Here is a 16066-nt window from a genome sequence, read left to right on the forward strand (position 1 = left end):
CCCATTGCACAGATGAGCAGATGGGCTCAGAGATGTGAGGTGACCTGCTAATAATAAGTGACTTCCATGAGACCTGAACCCAAGTCTCTTCATTCCAAATCCTGTGGCCTCTAGCCATCTAGTTGTTCTCCCTAAATTGTATCAGTCATTTTCAGCCTCTTGTTTTCTTGCTTGAGGACAGTGGTGGTTCCCTCGAGGCTGAGAAGGGAAGAGAAGCAGCTTTCGGGACCACTCACCCCGCAGGAGGCGTGACCCGCTGCTGGCCTTGCAGCATCAGCAATCACATGGCAGAAAGCCACGTTAGAGCCAGAGGCTGTTGTGTGGATTTTTCTCTGTCTTTCCTCGAGGACTTTAGTTGAGCAGTCAAAATGTATTTTCCAAAAGGCTGAAGAGCCAACAGGGTGGGTGTGAGGGGAATCTGTGGGTGGGCGGGGAGTGTGGAGGCAGGTGGTGGTCAGCCAGCACGGCTTGCATTCACCCAGATATACAAGTTTTGGCTTGCCTCACCTTAAAAGGCAGTTCTCATGGGGGAAAATATGTCAAGGTAGACAGATTCTCTCCTTTATGAGATGTCTTATGACTATTCTTGCATGCAGTTATTTTCCTTTTAAAATAATTCGTAATGGCAGAACTCACGGCCATAAATCAGTTTCTGTTTCCATTATGAATCCAGTTTTGGAAGGTGATGGTGTCTGCCATTTCATCTTCTTCAGGGCTTAAACTTCATGTTTTTCTCTGTAAAAAAGGAAGCGGTTTGTGTGTATGTTTTAAGAAACTAAGGGCCGGGGCTTTTAGGGGATAATTTAGCAACAGGAATTTAGGCAAGAACAACAAAAGCAAATAGGTTTCAAGTCCCACGACAACTTTGATCAATTAGAAATGGGTGAGTGGAGTGTTGTGTTCAGAAGAATTCTGAGACCATGTACAGCATCAATGGAAAAGAGCTGTGATTGATTAGTGATGTCTGTCATGAATCTCTGCGTGGGAGGGGAGAGCCCAGAGGGAACCCTGCAAACACTCATTTGTAAACTAGAGTAAGCTTGGTAGTTTTCTCCTAACACAAACCCCTTATGTCTTTGTAGCATTTGATGGTTTGGAAAGCATTTTCATGTGCTTTATTTTCTTTTTTAAAAATTAAATTAAATTTTGTTTTATTTTTAAAAATATTTATTTGGTTGTCCCGGGTCTTAGTTGCAGCAGGCAGGGTCCTTAGTTGTGGCATGTGAACTCTTAGTTGTGGCATGCATATGGGATCTAATTTCCTGACCAGGGATTGAACCTGGGCCCCCGCATTGGCAGAGCACAGTCTTATCCACTGCGCAGGCAGGGAAGTTCCCATGTGCTTTATTTTCATTGAACCATTCCATCAACTGTGTGAAGTAGGGCTAATCTGTCTTCATATTAATTCATTTATCCATTAAATGTTTATTGGGCAATTACTGTACTAGGTTGCTGTAGCTAATCTCTAAGGATGACTACCACCAATTTCTTCCTTCATGTTCATGAATGCTGCCCCTCACCAAGAAGTAGAATCTAATTCCCTTCTAGAATCTGGGCTGTTCTCAGTGACTTGCTTGACTAATGAGATGTGGCTGAAATGATGTTCTGGGCCTTCTAATGATAGGTCTTCAGAGCCTTTCAGTTTCAGCATACATCTTCTTGAAACACTTGCTTTTTTCTTTTTTTAAAAATTTATTTAATTAATTAATTTATTTTTGGCTGCATTGGGTCTTCGTTGCTGCACACAGGCTTTCTCTAGTTGCGGTGAGCAGGGGCTACTCTTGGTTGCGGTGTGTGGGCTTCTCATTGTGGTGGTTTCTCTTGTTGCGGAGCACGGGCTCTAGGCACGCGGGCTTCAGTAGTTGTAGCACATGGGCTCAGTAGTTGTGGCTCGCGGGCTCTAGAGCGCAGGCTCAGTAGTTGTGGCGCACGGGCTTAGTTGCGGCATGTGGGATCTTCCCAGACCAGGGCTCGAACCCGTGTCCCCTGCATTGGCAGGCGGATTCTTAACCACTGCACCACCAGGGAAGCCCGAAACATTTGCTTTTGGATCTGCCACATAAGACATGTTACTATCCTTCTGGAAACACCATGTTGAGAGGCCCTGAGACTAGAGAGAGGCTCCCAGCTGAGCCCAGCCTTCCAGCCATCCCACTAAGGCTCCAGTTATGTGAGAAGCCATCTTGGACTCTCCAGACCAGCCCAGTGGCCAGTTGACTAACACTGAGTCACCCCCGTTGAGACAGTGTGTAACAGAAGAATCACCAAGCTGAGTCCTGCCTAAATTCCTGACTCACAAAATCATGACGTGAAAGGGTTGCTATTTTAAGTGAGTACGTTTTGGGTTAGTTATGTAGCAATAGGTAACCAGAACATTGACACTGGGCTTCCAGAGATGAGTAAGACCCAGTTTCAACCCGTAGAGAGCTCATAGTCTCTTGGGAGAGATGGACACATGAACAAACCAATCATAATTTGGCAAAACCAAACATGTACAAGATAACTCTAATTAAAAGGGGCTGGCAAGGCTTTCTGAAGGAGTGATGTCTGTCTGGGCTCTGGCCACTGCTCTTGGGATGCATGGCCCACAAGAAGTCATTTTTTCCTAAGAATCCCCTAATACCGAGAGAAGGGTCCCCAGTGGCCAACTTATATTAGGTCACTCTGTTTTCCTGGCTATAGCTGATAGATCCAGGGGTGAACAAATACTCAAGGTGGGCCAATCAAGTTCTGTCTCCCAGTAAACTGAAATTTGGGATGGAGAGCCTCAGAGGCTGGGTGTCATTGGAGCCAAATCATGGTGATGGTAGTCCTCTAGAGCAGGGTTTCTCAGTCTTGGCACTACTGACATTTTGGGCTTGATTAATTTTTTCTTGGGGTTGGGAGAGCTGTCCTGTGCATTGAGGAATGTTTAGCAGCCTCTCTGATCCCCACTCAGCATATGGATCTAGCACCTCATCTCTAGTCACGACAATCAGAAATGGCTCCAGACATTGCCAAAATCACCTCCCCCAAGTTGAGAACCACATCTCTAGACTGAGGGCCCTCAAGTTCGTGAGCTGTCCTATCCATGCCGTTATTGAGATATGGTACTTAAACTCTTCTTTTGATTCTGTGAGGCATCCCAGAGCCTTCTAATAATTCAATGTCAGTTTCCATATCTTGCAATGAAAAAAATCCTAGTTCCTACAGTATTGAAGATTGGAAAGGAATTTATGGGGAAGGCATTTGGATATGGAGATATGAAACAGCACTATGGAAGCATTGCATATGGCTGGGGCTGCTGGCGAAGGTGGGCGGTGGGCTGGAGGCACACAAGGGCCCACCTTCGCTTTGCAGCCACACTCAAGTTTGCAGCCCTGGCGACTGTGGCCCTGCAAACCTCCATAACTTACCTAAGCTCAGCGCTTTCCACTGAACCAAAGACCTCCTCCATGTCCCATTTTCTCAGGATAAAGGTTCTTGAATGGCTATTAAAGGCTAGAGTTTGGGACTTTAGAAGATTACATTCCACTGAGAATATTTTTCTTTGTTGAGGAATCAATTGCTCCTATATTTTAACCCTGCTCATGTTTCACAGGCAAACCAAAGTGAGGAACTGAGGACACTTCTTGAAGTTTGCTGGATCCCACGTATCTTCTCAGTGTGAGGCAAAGGCGGAGTCCTTCAGGCTTGAGTTAGTCGGATGAAAGTTTCCCATTGTCCCTTCCTGGTGACCCAGTGGTTAAGACTCTGTGCTGCCAATGCAGGGGGCATGGGTTGGATCCCTGGTCAGGGAACTAAGACCCCACATGCCAGTGCGGCCAAAAAAAAGGAAGTGTCCTATTGTCCACCTTGCCCTGTGTGTGTGTGTGTTTGGGTGTGTGACAGATGATCTTCTGGGTCACAGAGATCAGAGATGCACTCAGGTTGTTTGAGGCTACAGGGCCCATTGTGAGGTGCTCTCCACATCCTCAAGCAGCCATGCCCCAGGAGCCACCTCTCCCTCCAAGACTCACCTCCTCTCAGCAAATCGTTCCACTGTTCATGCAGTAACAGATTTTCTGCAACTCTTAAGCTCCCCAGGAGAGAGTCTGGTCTGGTTGGTTTAGGTTTTGCTCTAAGACAGCTTTGCCTCCTGATCAACTATAAATCCTGCCTTTGGGGGCTGGGTCCAACTCCAGGTGAACTAGGTGCAAAGCATTGTGGACCCTCTGTGGAAAGAGTGTCTCAGAAGAAGCTTGTGAGGACGAAGGACCCCTAAGCTGCCCCAGAAGGGGACGTGTCCTTGGCAGGCACGGTTACAATTACGAGCGCTGAAGTCAGGGCTGAGCTGTTACCGATCACCCCTTGCAAATTACAGGCCATGGCTCTGAACCCAGAATTCCCGGTTTCCAACCAACTGGCCAAACCAGTAGCCTTGGACCAGGTGCACCCAGGGGAGGCCACTTTTGAGAAGTTAGCTTCCAGGAATAAATTCCCTTGGGAAACTCTGAGGGCGGCTTAAATCTTGAGAAAACAACTCATTAGGCGCTTGGGGAGCTGTTTAATTGCCCTGTCCAGCCAAGATGCAGTGCTGCCGTGCCAGCTGGATGAAAAATAATGAAGTCACCAGAAGTTCCAGCTCCCTCCCTGTCTGCCCACGTTCCCCCCCGGCTTCCTCTTCCTCCTCTCACCCCAGGCACTGTGGCCCCCTGCTGCCCAGAGACCTTTGCTGTGGTGTTCAGTAACCTGTCTGTCCCTGGGGCAATCAGATTCTCAGAAAGAACATACAAAACCAGGAAAAGGGTTGTTTTGTTGTATTGTTAATGTATTCATCTGAAAGCTATGTTTACAAAGGTATAAGGGTTAAATCACATAGAGCTACTACTCATCTCTTCTTAGAAAAGTATGACAGCTCAAGAAATTCATCCAGTCTTGGAAAAGCTGTGATTTTCGGTTGCCATGGCCACACTCGCCTCGTCTCTGTCCTGGTCCTACACCGGAGCAGGCCATTTGCAGGCTGGAGGACAGTGCAGTGGGGCAGAGAACCACTGGAAGGGGAGCTGGGAGGCTTGTGTTCTAGTCCCAGCTCTGATGGTAACAAGGAGCTCTGAGCTTCTCAAACAGGAGTGCTGCACTATAGAGCTCAATCTTTTCCAGCAGGAACATTCCATGCTAATTATCTGAACACAAGGGGCCTTAGACCCTTTTAAGGGGATCTAGCGTGTGAAACCACTTGGTACTAGGGGGCATTCTCCCACAGTGTGGGTTAAGGGACGGGGCAGAGCCTCCAGCTCCTTGGGGAAGGGGGCGTGGGGCAGAGGTCGTTTCTCTGATCTTGCCCCCTAGGGGGCAGCACCTAACCTATGCTGGCAACTGGCTCTCTCCCTTAGGACCTGGAACCTGGAGAGCTGACCCAGAGAGATGGGCTCATGTTGTTCAGGGTGGCAGCAGCTGAATTGCCAATGCAACGGCCGTGGTGGGGCGTGTCCAGTGGTGTCAACAGTGATGTCTCAATCAAGCTTTTCCTGTGGCATGAACGTGACTGTAATCGCTGTTAACTTCCATGGTCTTGCCTCTTTCTCTGCTTCATGTTCAAATTTGTGAGTAACCCAATACCTTCAGTAAGGATTTGATGCTTTCTCTTCAGTTGGCCAGAGTTGATTTCTCTTTTTTTTTTCCTTTTTTTTTTTGTAAGTGATTTTTAAAACATTGAGGTATAGTTGATTTACAATGTTCCAGGTGTACTGCAAAGTGATTCAGTTATATATATTCTTTTTCAGATTCTTTTCCATTATAGGTTATTACAAGATATTGAATAAAGTTCTCTGTACTATATAGTAGGTCCTTGTTGTTTATCTGTTTTATATACAGTAGTGTGTATCTGTTAATCCCAAATTCCTAATTTATCCCTCCCCACACCTTTCCCCTCAGAGTTGATTTCTATTGTTTGTAACCAGGAACCTCAATCAGAACCTTGATGAACTAATTACCTCGCAGTTTGCTGTTCATGATTGAAACCATGTTAAGGTCTCACCTAATCCCAAAGATGTTTAGGTGTCAAGGAGGATGCTGGCATCAGTGATACGTCAACTTGAGGATGCCACATAGACATTACTTCACCTGCTAGCTCTGCTCACTTGGCCGTGGCTACATGGGGTGCTGTGCGGAGGATTCTGAAGCTAAAACTCACCAGTGATGTCTGCCAGTAGGGAGAGGGTAAAGTGTGGCCGTGCCCCTACCATGCAGATGCTTTCCATGCTGAGATACTGTGCTTTATGAGAAAGATATATTTGGTTATTCAGATGACCAAAATATATTCCTCACATATATTTGATCTTTGTCTGCGGTTCTGGCTCACAGCTCCCCAAACCTTTGGAATTTCCTAACTGTTGAGAGTGATACAGGTGTCTTTTGTTAGGGAAATGAGGTGACTTTTGGACCCATCCCAGGGTGGGGACTGGTTGCCGGGAGAACCAACTCTGTGATTAGAGGGTTGGAAACTTCAGTCCCATCCTGATTTCTAGGGAGGGAAGAGGGGGCTTGAGGTGGAATCAAGAGCCCTTGGCCAGTGATTTAGTCAATCATGACTATGTAATGAAACCTCCATAAAACCCCCAAAGGACAGCTTTTCGGCTCCCTTTCCCAGAGAGCTTCTACTTGGGAGACCCAGAACACTTGCATGTGCCACCGCTGGAGCAGGTCCCAAGCTCCATGAGGACAGAAACTCCTTTGTTTGGGACCTCGCCCTATGTACCTCTTCATCTGGCTGTTGATTCATATCCTTTAATATCCTTCTACAATCAATTGGTAATCTAGTGAGTAAACAGGTTTTCCTGAGTTCTGTGAGTCATTCTAGCAAGTTGATCAAACCCAAAGAGGGCATCATGGGAACCTCTGATTTAGAGCCCGTTGGTCAGGTAACAACCTGGCCTTGAGACTGGTGTCTGCAGTGGAGGGCGGTCTTGTGTGACCGAGCCCTTTACCTGTGGAATCTGATTCTGTCTCTGAGAAGGTAGTGTCAGAATTAAGCTGAATTTCTGGACACTCTGCTGGCGTCTGAGAACTGCTTGTTGGTGCAGGGAAGCCTCCACGCACATGCACTGGAGTTGGGTCCAGGAGCCCCTTTTGCACATGCCTACACACAAAGGGGGGAATTTCAGGGGGTTGGAGAGACACGTTTGGTGGTAGTGGTGGTGGTGATGGGTTATCCCAAATCCCCTCAAACTTCTTGCCTCTGTGGAAGGCAGCTGAACTCCCTTTGTCATCATCCTCTGGCAGGACAGCCTCTCTGACAAACCAAAGTGCAAAACCAAAGATGAGATCAGCATCCCTCATGAGGCCCAGCACAGGGAGATGCAGTGTGAGCTGCCCCCAGTGACTGCAGCCACGTCGCCCAGAGGACCAGCCTATGGAGTCAGAGTGTCAGAGCTGGAAGGGCTCTTAGAAGTCATCCACTCCAATATTCCCATTTCACAGATGGGAAAAACTGAGGCCCAGAGAGGGAAGGGATGACTCCTCAGTCAATTTAGTGGCAGTCTGGGGTTTCACACATCAGTTGGCTCTCAGCCAAAGTTCTTCCCATATCACCACCGTCTCATATCCACTGGACTTTAATCATCTCTATCTTTGGAATATCCCACAGTATTAGTTTCCTGTGGCTGTTGTAACAAAGTACCCAGAACTTAAACAACACAAATTTATCTTACAGCTCTGCAGGTCAGAAGTCTGACACAGGTCTCACTGGGCCAAAGTCAAGGTGTCAGCAGGACTGCTTTTCCTTCTGGAGGCTCTAGGGGAGAATCCAGTTCCTTGTCTTTTCTGGCTTCTAGAAGCTGCTCACATTCCTCGGCTTGTGGCCCCTTCGTCCTGCATCATCAAAGCTAGCAGGAGCTGATATGTCTTTCTCACACTGAGTCACTCTGACACTGTTCTGCCTCCTCATACGTTTAAGGACCCTTGTGATTACTGTAGTCCCATCCAGATAATCAAGGATAATCTGTCAATTTTAAGGTTAGCTGATTAGCTACCTTAATTCCATTTGAAGCCTTAATTCCCCTTTGCCATGTTAGGTAACTTATTCCTAGGGTCCAGGGATTAAGACAGGGACATTTTGGGGGCGTCATTATTTTGCCCTCCACATCTACCTTCTCTCTGAAGTCAGGGTTTCTCATCCTGAAAAATCATTTTTCTTTGGTCCTGCCACCCATGCTAAGCTCCTCAGAGGAGGGTCTATTCTTGCTGCTTCCCATCCTTTACCACTCACTCATTTTTTTTTTCTTTAAATTGAGATATAATTCACATGCCATAATAGTCACTCTTTTTTTTTTTTTTTTTGCGGTACGCGGACCTCTCACTGTTGTGGCCTCTCCCGTTGCGGAGCACAGGCCCCAGACGCCCAGGCTCAGCGGCCATGGCTCACGGGCCCAGCCACTCCGCGCGGCATGTGCGATCTTCCCGGACCGGGGCACGAACCCGTGTCCCCTGCATCGGCAGGCGGACTCTCAACCACTGCGCCACCAGGGAAGCCCCCCTAGTCACTCTTTTAAATTGTACGATTTAGTGGTTTTAGTGTATTCACTACGGTGTGCAACCATCACCGCGCTCTAATTCTGGAACGTTTTCGTCACCCTAAGAAGAAGCCCCCCACTCAGCAGCAGTCACTCCCAATTCCTCCCTCCCACAGTCTCTGGCAACCATTAAACTACTTTCTGTCTCTATGGATCTGCCTACTCTAGCCCGGACATTTCATATAAATGTTATCATAGAACACGTGGCCATTTGTGCCTGGCTTTTTTCCCTAAGCATAGTGTTTCCCAGGGTCATTCACTCTTATGTACCTTGCAACCTGGCTTCTGTGAACCTGCCCCACGCTTTACTTCCTGAGCTCCCCATGACGTCCATCCTGCGGTTCCTAGATTTCATGGCCTTTCTCAACCCTTGGTCAGTCACTGGTGGCAACCTCCCTCTTGGAATATTTCATCCTTGGCTTCTGCCATGATGCCTCTTCTTGGTTCTCCTTCCATCTCTATGCTCTTGCTTCTCCTGTGGCCCAAGTCTCCCCTGGTCTTCTGAAAGGAACTGCCCCCCAATGGTCAGCCTAGGCTCTCTGCTGTTTCCTGTATCCCAGAGGTTCTAGAAGCCCATAGGTGGAAGCTTAGATTGTAGACAACATTTTGTGTATGTATCCATCGCTTTCATCTGCTTCTCAAATGGGTCCATGAATACTAAAGTGTTGTAATCTTTCTGCCTTTGAGAACTGAGGTAGCCAAGAAACTTTGAGTTGCAAGGGACAGAAACCCACATTAAGCCAAGTTGAATATGAAGGGAATTTAATGACTTACATGCCTGGAGTAGCTCAAAGAACTCAAGGAAGCACAGCAGCTTTGAGGGTTTGGGGGACTGGAATCAGGAACACGTTGCTGTCAGGATTCTCGATTTCTCAACTCTGCTTGTCTCTGCCTGGCTTATTCTCTCCTGTAAATTAGTTTTCTCACATACCACAGAGGATGGTACCTGGCAGCTCTCAATTCCTTCCCACTCTGGGACTCAAAGACCAAGCCCTTCTCCTCCAACTGCAACTTAAAAATCCTGAGGAAGGGCTCTGAACACTCTGTGTTGGGTCATAAGCTCACCACTGGAGCAATTGTGTGACCAAGGGAGTTGTGTGCTGGGATCAAGTGGGGTTAGGCCTGTTGTCCACCCTTGTATTTTGTGGGGCAGGGCTCGGCGGTCCTGCCAGACACCCCTAATGGGAGCGGAGGGGGAGAAGTTCTTCGAAGGGGTGTGTGTGCATGTGCTGGACAGTGGAAAACAGTGGATGTTTCCTTCAAGAGCTCCCCAACCACTGCTGCCATGACTACCACCATGTGGATAACTCCACAGCCCCCAGCGGCCAGGTGCCTACGGAGGTCTACCTGGTGGTCCACTGGCACCCCCAAACTGAGCATCTCTGGTGTCCCCAGTCTTTGCCGATGGCACCACCCCCAGTAAGTCTCCCAAGCTTCTCACAGTCCCTTGCCCTCCTGAATTGCTGTCCCCCACTCCTACCTAGGTAGTGGCTAAGGCCCACTGACCTTAGTACCTCAACATCTTTCCCAGCCATTGTTCTCATCCCCAAGGCTCCTTCTTTAGGTCTTGAGCCTCTGGCTCAAGCCACCCTCCTGATCTCTTAGTGAGACTCCCTGCCTCAAGGCAGATTCGGCCACCATCTATGAAGGCCCCCCTCTATGCCAGAAATGTGCTCAGCATCACTTAAAAATAAATCCTCGGGCTTCCCTGGTGGCGCAGTGGTTGAGAGTCCGCCTGCCGATGCGGGGGACACGGGTTCGTGCCCCGGTCCGGGAGGATCCCACATGCTGCAGAGCGGCTGGGCCCGTGAACCATGGCCGCTGAGCCTGCGCGTCCGGAGCCTGTGCTCCACAACGGGAGAGGCCACAACAGTGAGAGGCCCGCGTACCGCAAAAAAAAAAATAAATAAATAAAAAATAAATCCTCGTAACAGTTCCATGAGTAAGATAGTGTTATCACTGGTTTATAGGTTAGGAAAGTGAGCCTCAGTAAATTAAGCGCTTGCCAAAAGGAGGGAGGGGTGGTGGAAGGGAGATTTGAACTTGGGTCTCTAATTCTGAGTGTCTATTCTGGTTCCCCTCCACTGCCTTTTCAAATAGTTGCCTAATGAATTTATGAAAGATTACGTTATGCTGATTTCTTTCTTTTGGCTCACACAGATGTTCTGAAAGCTTTGTAGTTTATAAAGAAGAGTCCGTAAGCAGCCCCAGGCCTTGCCCGTTGCTCACAGAGGGAAATGCTGCGGAGGTCACCCTGACATCTGGGTCTCCCTGAGAGCTCTGGGGGTCCCTCTCACCCACTGGTTGCCTGGGGGCAGCAGGAGGGAAGAAAGCCTGTTTCCTAAAAGAGTTAAGCTGAAGAATCCAGGGTTATGCACTTAACACTGAGTGCTTGATAATTAGTAAACACCTGATACGATTACTTATCAGAGAGCTACACAGTGGGATACTTATAAGGTAGTTAAGCACAGCTTTAAATCAGGGGGCTGGGCAGGGGCTGGGGCTACATTGTCCTGGCCATCCCTGAGGAGGTGCCCTGTGGCCTCCTCTGGGCGGCTTGCAAAGGCTCTGGTCTTTGTTTATGTGCTGGTTTTCAGTCTCTCTCCACTCCCCCCAAATAAGCTCCAAGTGAGGACCTTGCCTATTTTCTCTGGGACCAGTGCCAGACACATGAGTAGGTGCTCAATAAGTACTTATTGGATAGATGGATGGATGGTTGGATGGAATGGAGGGATGAGGAAAAGAGTTTCTAGTTAAAGTCCTAGAATGAGATATTTTGCATTGTTATTACATCTGGTTATTCCACCCAAATGGCAATTTGTTTTCTACTGAGTAGACCAAGTGTGCCCAAACAGGGCAACTCTGCAAGGACAGGGCGTCTAAACAGTATTTGAAGGCTCTGTGAATAAGGCCCTCCCATAGTTAGCTTCCTGCTATAGAACATTGGGTTGCTCTCTAATTGACCTTGAATGAGGCGGTGTTTACAGCTGCAACTTAGCAGCCATTGATCTTGAATTGATTAAGCCAGCATTTTGAAAAGCAGAACTACAGGAACAGGGACTAAGAACCCCATGTACTGAGGACTTCACACCATCCATTCACCTCCTTTGCATCTAGTGTGTGTGTGTGTGTGTTTTAAAAAAATAAACAAACAATTAATGAATTACTTAGAAAGAAGAGGAAACAGGTCCAACTTTTTCTCAGCAGGAGGGCAGACTGGCTGCCCAGAGCCTTGAAAGGGCATTCCCAGCCCTCATTAGTTCTAACTGGAGAGGCCTGTCCATTTCCCCTAGAGTGGGCAGCTGATCAGGGCTTGGCGGGTTGGGGCTTCGTCAGGGATTGTAAACTCTTTGGATCTGCTTTTTTTTTTTGTGGCAGTTCCAGCACTTGGCAGGCACCCGTAAAGAGCAGAAAACTTGGGGTTCTCCTCTTGGCTCTGCCTGGCTGAGCTTGACTGGGCAAGTGACCTCACTTTTGGGGCCTCAGATCACTTGTCTATAAAATGAGGGGGTTGGAAAAGGTACATTGATTTCCAAACCTTTTACTTTTTTGGCCCTGGAATCTGTTCTTTAAACAAAAGCTAACTGGGCCACCTCTCCCCCTACAACACATTAAGACGAAATTGGGAAAAAAAAGATGGGTTAGGAAGAGGCAGCATGGTCCCATATGCCCCCACTCCCAATCTCCAGTCTGAGAGGGGAGCTCCACGGAACCTCCCAGCTTCTGTGGCACACTGTTTGAAAACCACTTCAGGCTCCCATCTAGCTCTAATTGGAGTTGTTCCTAATCAGAAGAAGCCTAATGCTTGTGGCAGGTAGGAGTTGTGCATGGTTGCTAGTAATAGAAACCTGACAAATAAAGGTTTAAGCAGATTGGGGGGGGTGTTATTCATTCATTCGTTTATTTGGTAACAAGAAGTCTGAAGGAAGGCACTCCAGGGCTAGTATGGCAGCTCCACAGCATCATCTGGGAGAAGAGGCCCAGCCTCATTTTATTCTTCTGTTCCATCATTCTGAGCATATGGCTGCCATTCTCAAATCTGGCTCATGGTCAGAATATGGCTGCTGAAGCTCCAGACATCACACTCACATTCAAAACAAGAAAAAGGAGGAAGGGGAGAAGGGCAGACAGGCACATGCCAATTCAGTTTGCTCCCTTTAAAGAGCTTTCCTGGGTGCATTACTGAGGATTCCAGCTGAAGTCACCTTGGAAAGAACTGAGTCACATGACTACTTCTGAGTGCAAGGGAAGCCAGAAAACATTAGCATCGTTGTTTTTAAACCAAGGTGTATTGGCATCCAGCATAAAACCAGGGTTTTGCTAATAATGACAAGAGGATGGCTATTAAGTAGGCCACAGGAAAAACCAACAACAGCTAACACTTACTGAGCACTCATGAAGTAGCAGGCACCATGTGGAGAACTTTGCATGCATTATCTCACTTAATTCTCATAACTGCCCAGTAAGGTAAACACTCACCATTCCCATTTTATAGCTGAGGAAGTGGAGGCTCTGAGACGTTAAGTGACTTGGCCAAGGTCCCACAGCAAACAAGTGATGAAGCCAGGTCATTAACCCAAGCACTCATGCTAGAGTCCCAACCCTTAACCACCACCTGGTGGTGGTATGGTAAAGACCAAAATGTAAATTACATGCAAGGCTTTTCAATGCTGTTTCAGCATCTTTAAAAAAGGGAGACACACGGCAACCTACAGAGGGCCAGGGCCTGCCTTTTCTGCTCCTCTGCAGTTTCCACATCATCTTTCTCCTGGTAATGACAGCAGCAGTGGCAGACTGAGTCGGCTATGATGCATTTACCAGAAGGTAAGTGTTTTAGATTCGGTTTGGAGCGAGTTCAGGGGAAACATTTTCAGGGACTCGACGTACAGAAATGATTTATGAAGCAAGATTAAAAGAGCTAAGTCTGTATGGGCTGGCACAATATGAAAGGGTGGGAGGGAAGAAGGCGACACAAAGATCAGGCATGTAGACAGCCCGAGAGTTCCAGAAACCTAGGGGAGGGCTGCAGTAGCATGAGGCAAAGGGGTCACAGCTCAGATCCAGTTAAAAAAGGAGAAAATAGCAAGCCGTTGGCTCTGCTTCTTCAGTGCTCGGTCTGCCATCAGCTCTGTGATGGGAAGTGGCTGGCTCCCGCCTTCATGAGCGCCAAGAGGCACCATGAGAAATGGAGCCGTTTGCTGGGGCGATAACGGTGCAGGTAAAACTCAGAAACTTGGGTCTCCCGAGAGGAATGGGCAACGTCTTTAAGTCGAGGTTCATATTTATAGACCACTTGGGCAACATTTTTCTCTTTTAATCATCACAGTAATATTATCCCCATTCTGCAGATGAGAAGCCTAAGGCAGAGCTGGCTCAAGTGACTTCAGTTTCAGGTGACGTCACACACCCCAGGCAGTGGCAGATCCAGGAGTGGGGATGGCATCTTCACTCAGCATAGCCGCTGGCACATCATAGTTGCACGGTAAAAGTCATCTGTATCAAATCCATGGACATATCCCTTGTCGGTCAGCATTTCTCTTAAGGGAAGTTCAACTTGTTTGTTCATCAGCAGAAAGACTTACCGAAGAGAAAGTGGGAATACCCTCTTGTTAAGACCACGGAGTAATGCAAAATAAATGTTAAGACCACGGAGTAATGCAAAATAAATTCTTGTGAGCCAACACAGAATGAGCTAGCTACTAACCTGGGATTTTATTTTCTGATTGAATTCTTTTTTTGTTTTAAGGAGGGCTTTCTGGGCTTTTGGTAACACTCTATATCTTGATCCATTTGTGAAAATTCATTGAGCTTTATTATTTGCATACTTGAATTAAACTAAATACTTAGAAATGTTCTTTAAAAAAAGAAAAAGGTCCTAAATTGGCATTCTGGCTAAGACTGTGATGTGGGCGGGTCCCAGCAGCTCTGGCGGCGGCGGCGGCGGCGGCGGCGGGAGGAGTGGCAGCGGTCAGGCAGCCCAGCGTCACGAAGCCTCTTGGCGCATCTCGGCCCGCAGGCACCTGGCACGCGCCGGCCCCGCCACCACGATGCCCAAGAGGAAGGTCACCTCCACCGAGGGGGCGGCGAAGGAGGAGCCCAAGAGGAGATTGGCGAGGTTGTCAGCTAAACCGGCTCCTGCAAAAGTGGAAACGAAGCCAAAAAAGGTGGCCGGAAAGGATAAATCTTCAGACAAAAAAGTTCAAACAGAAGGGAGACGGGAGCAAAAGGAAAACAGGCCGAGGCGGCTAACCAAGAGACTAAAGAAGACTTCCCTGCAGAAAATGGAGAAACTAAAAACGAGGAGAGCCCAGCCTCTGATGAAGCAGCAGAGAAAGAAGCCAAGTCTGATTAATATCACACACCTGTGAATTTTGTGCCCTCTGTAACGTCTTTGGTCATGGTAGTCCAGTTCTTCTAATAACTTTGTTAATGTGCTGTGACTGACAATTTGAGTATGTAGTGTATACGATATTAAATTGTGAATTAAGGGGACTTACGATGTAACAGCATATCAATATTTGAAGATATTGGTACTTGATTTCCTGTCAAGGAAAATTTGCCTCCAAATTTTAAGCTGGAAAGTCACCGGAATAACTGTTCAGAAAAGAATCACAAGTACATGATTTTTTAGATTTTTGGTACGTATGTTAAGAATTGTGTACAAATTGAAATGTCTGTGTACTGATCCTCAGAACAACCAATAAAATCTCAATTATGAAAGAAAAAAAAAAAAGACTGTGATGTGGCAGAGACCACTAGGTGTCTCTCAATCTCACTCTCCATTTCTGCCTTGGAAGGCAACTTCTGATCTTTAACCGGGCACAGAGCCAGGTGGAATAAAGCTGCATCTTCCACCTTCTCTTGCAACTGGGCGCAGCCTTGTGACTCAGTTCTGGGCAGTGGGATATGATGTAACCATAGCATGCAGTTTTCAAGAAGTCACCTTCTTTCCTTCCCTTCTCCTTCTTGCTGGCTTGAAAGTAGATGAAATGGCTGGATCTTTGCAGCTATCTTAGTCCAGGAGGTGGAAACTGTACTGTAGATGGTGGCACACAGGATAGCTGGTCCTTGAGTATCATGGAGCTCCCACAGCAGCCCTGAAATGCTTTCCTTCAGATCTCTTTTTATGAAAGTGAATAAACTTCTGTCTTGCTTGAGCAGCTGTTTTGGGTTTTCTGTGATTTGTAGCTAAACTTAATCCCAACTGATACATAGGATGGTGCCAAATTCAGGTTATTTTGAGGAGGGGGAGGAGAGAGTGTGATCAGCTTCAACTCTATGGGTAAAAAGTTTGTTTCTTAAACTGGGTGGTGGGCATAAAGGTGGTAATTATATTTTAAACTTTTTGGGTATATCTAAGGATCACATATTAAATCTTTAAAAAAAAAAAAAGGTACTGGTAGAAATAGTGTCAAAGCAAAACCATGAAACACATGGAAAAATCATCAAATGGTGGCAGTTTGGGGCTTCACCCTGGCTCCGTGTCCAGATCGTCTTTGATGTTAGGGTTTGAGTGCAGCCTCTGAATAAGCCTC

General features: G+C 47.2%; 1 pseudogene across 1 annotated transcript; it reads left to right on the forward strand.

Moving 5' to 3' along the window:
• The first annotated feature begins 14578 nt into the window (after nucleotides 1–14578).
• On the forward strand, nucleotides 14579–14883 carry LOC307049405 (non-histone chromosomal protein HMG-14-like; annotated as a pseudogene). The gene has a single exon. The product of its transcript is annotated as a non-histone chromosomal protein HMG-14-like (transcript).
• Nucleotides 14884–16066: the final 1183 nt, after the last annotated feature.

Source organism: Hyperoodon ampullatus, assembly GCF_949752795.1.
Source record: "Hyperoodon ampullatus genome assembly, chromosome: 1".
Taxonomy (NCBI): Eukaryota; Metazoa; Chordata; class Mammalia; order Artiodactyla; family Ziphiidae; genus Hyperoodon; species Hyperoodon ampullatus.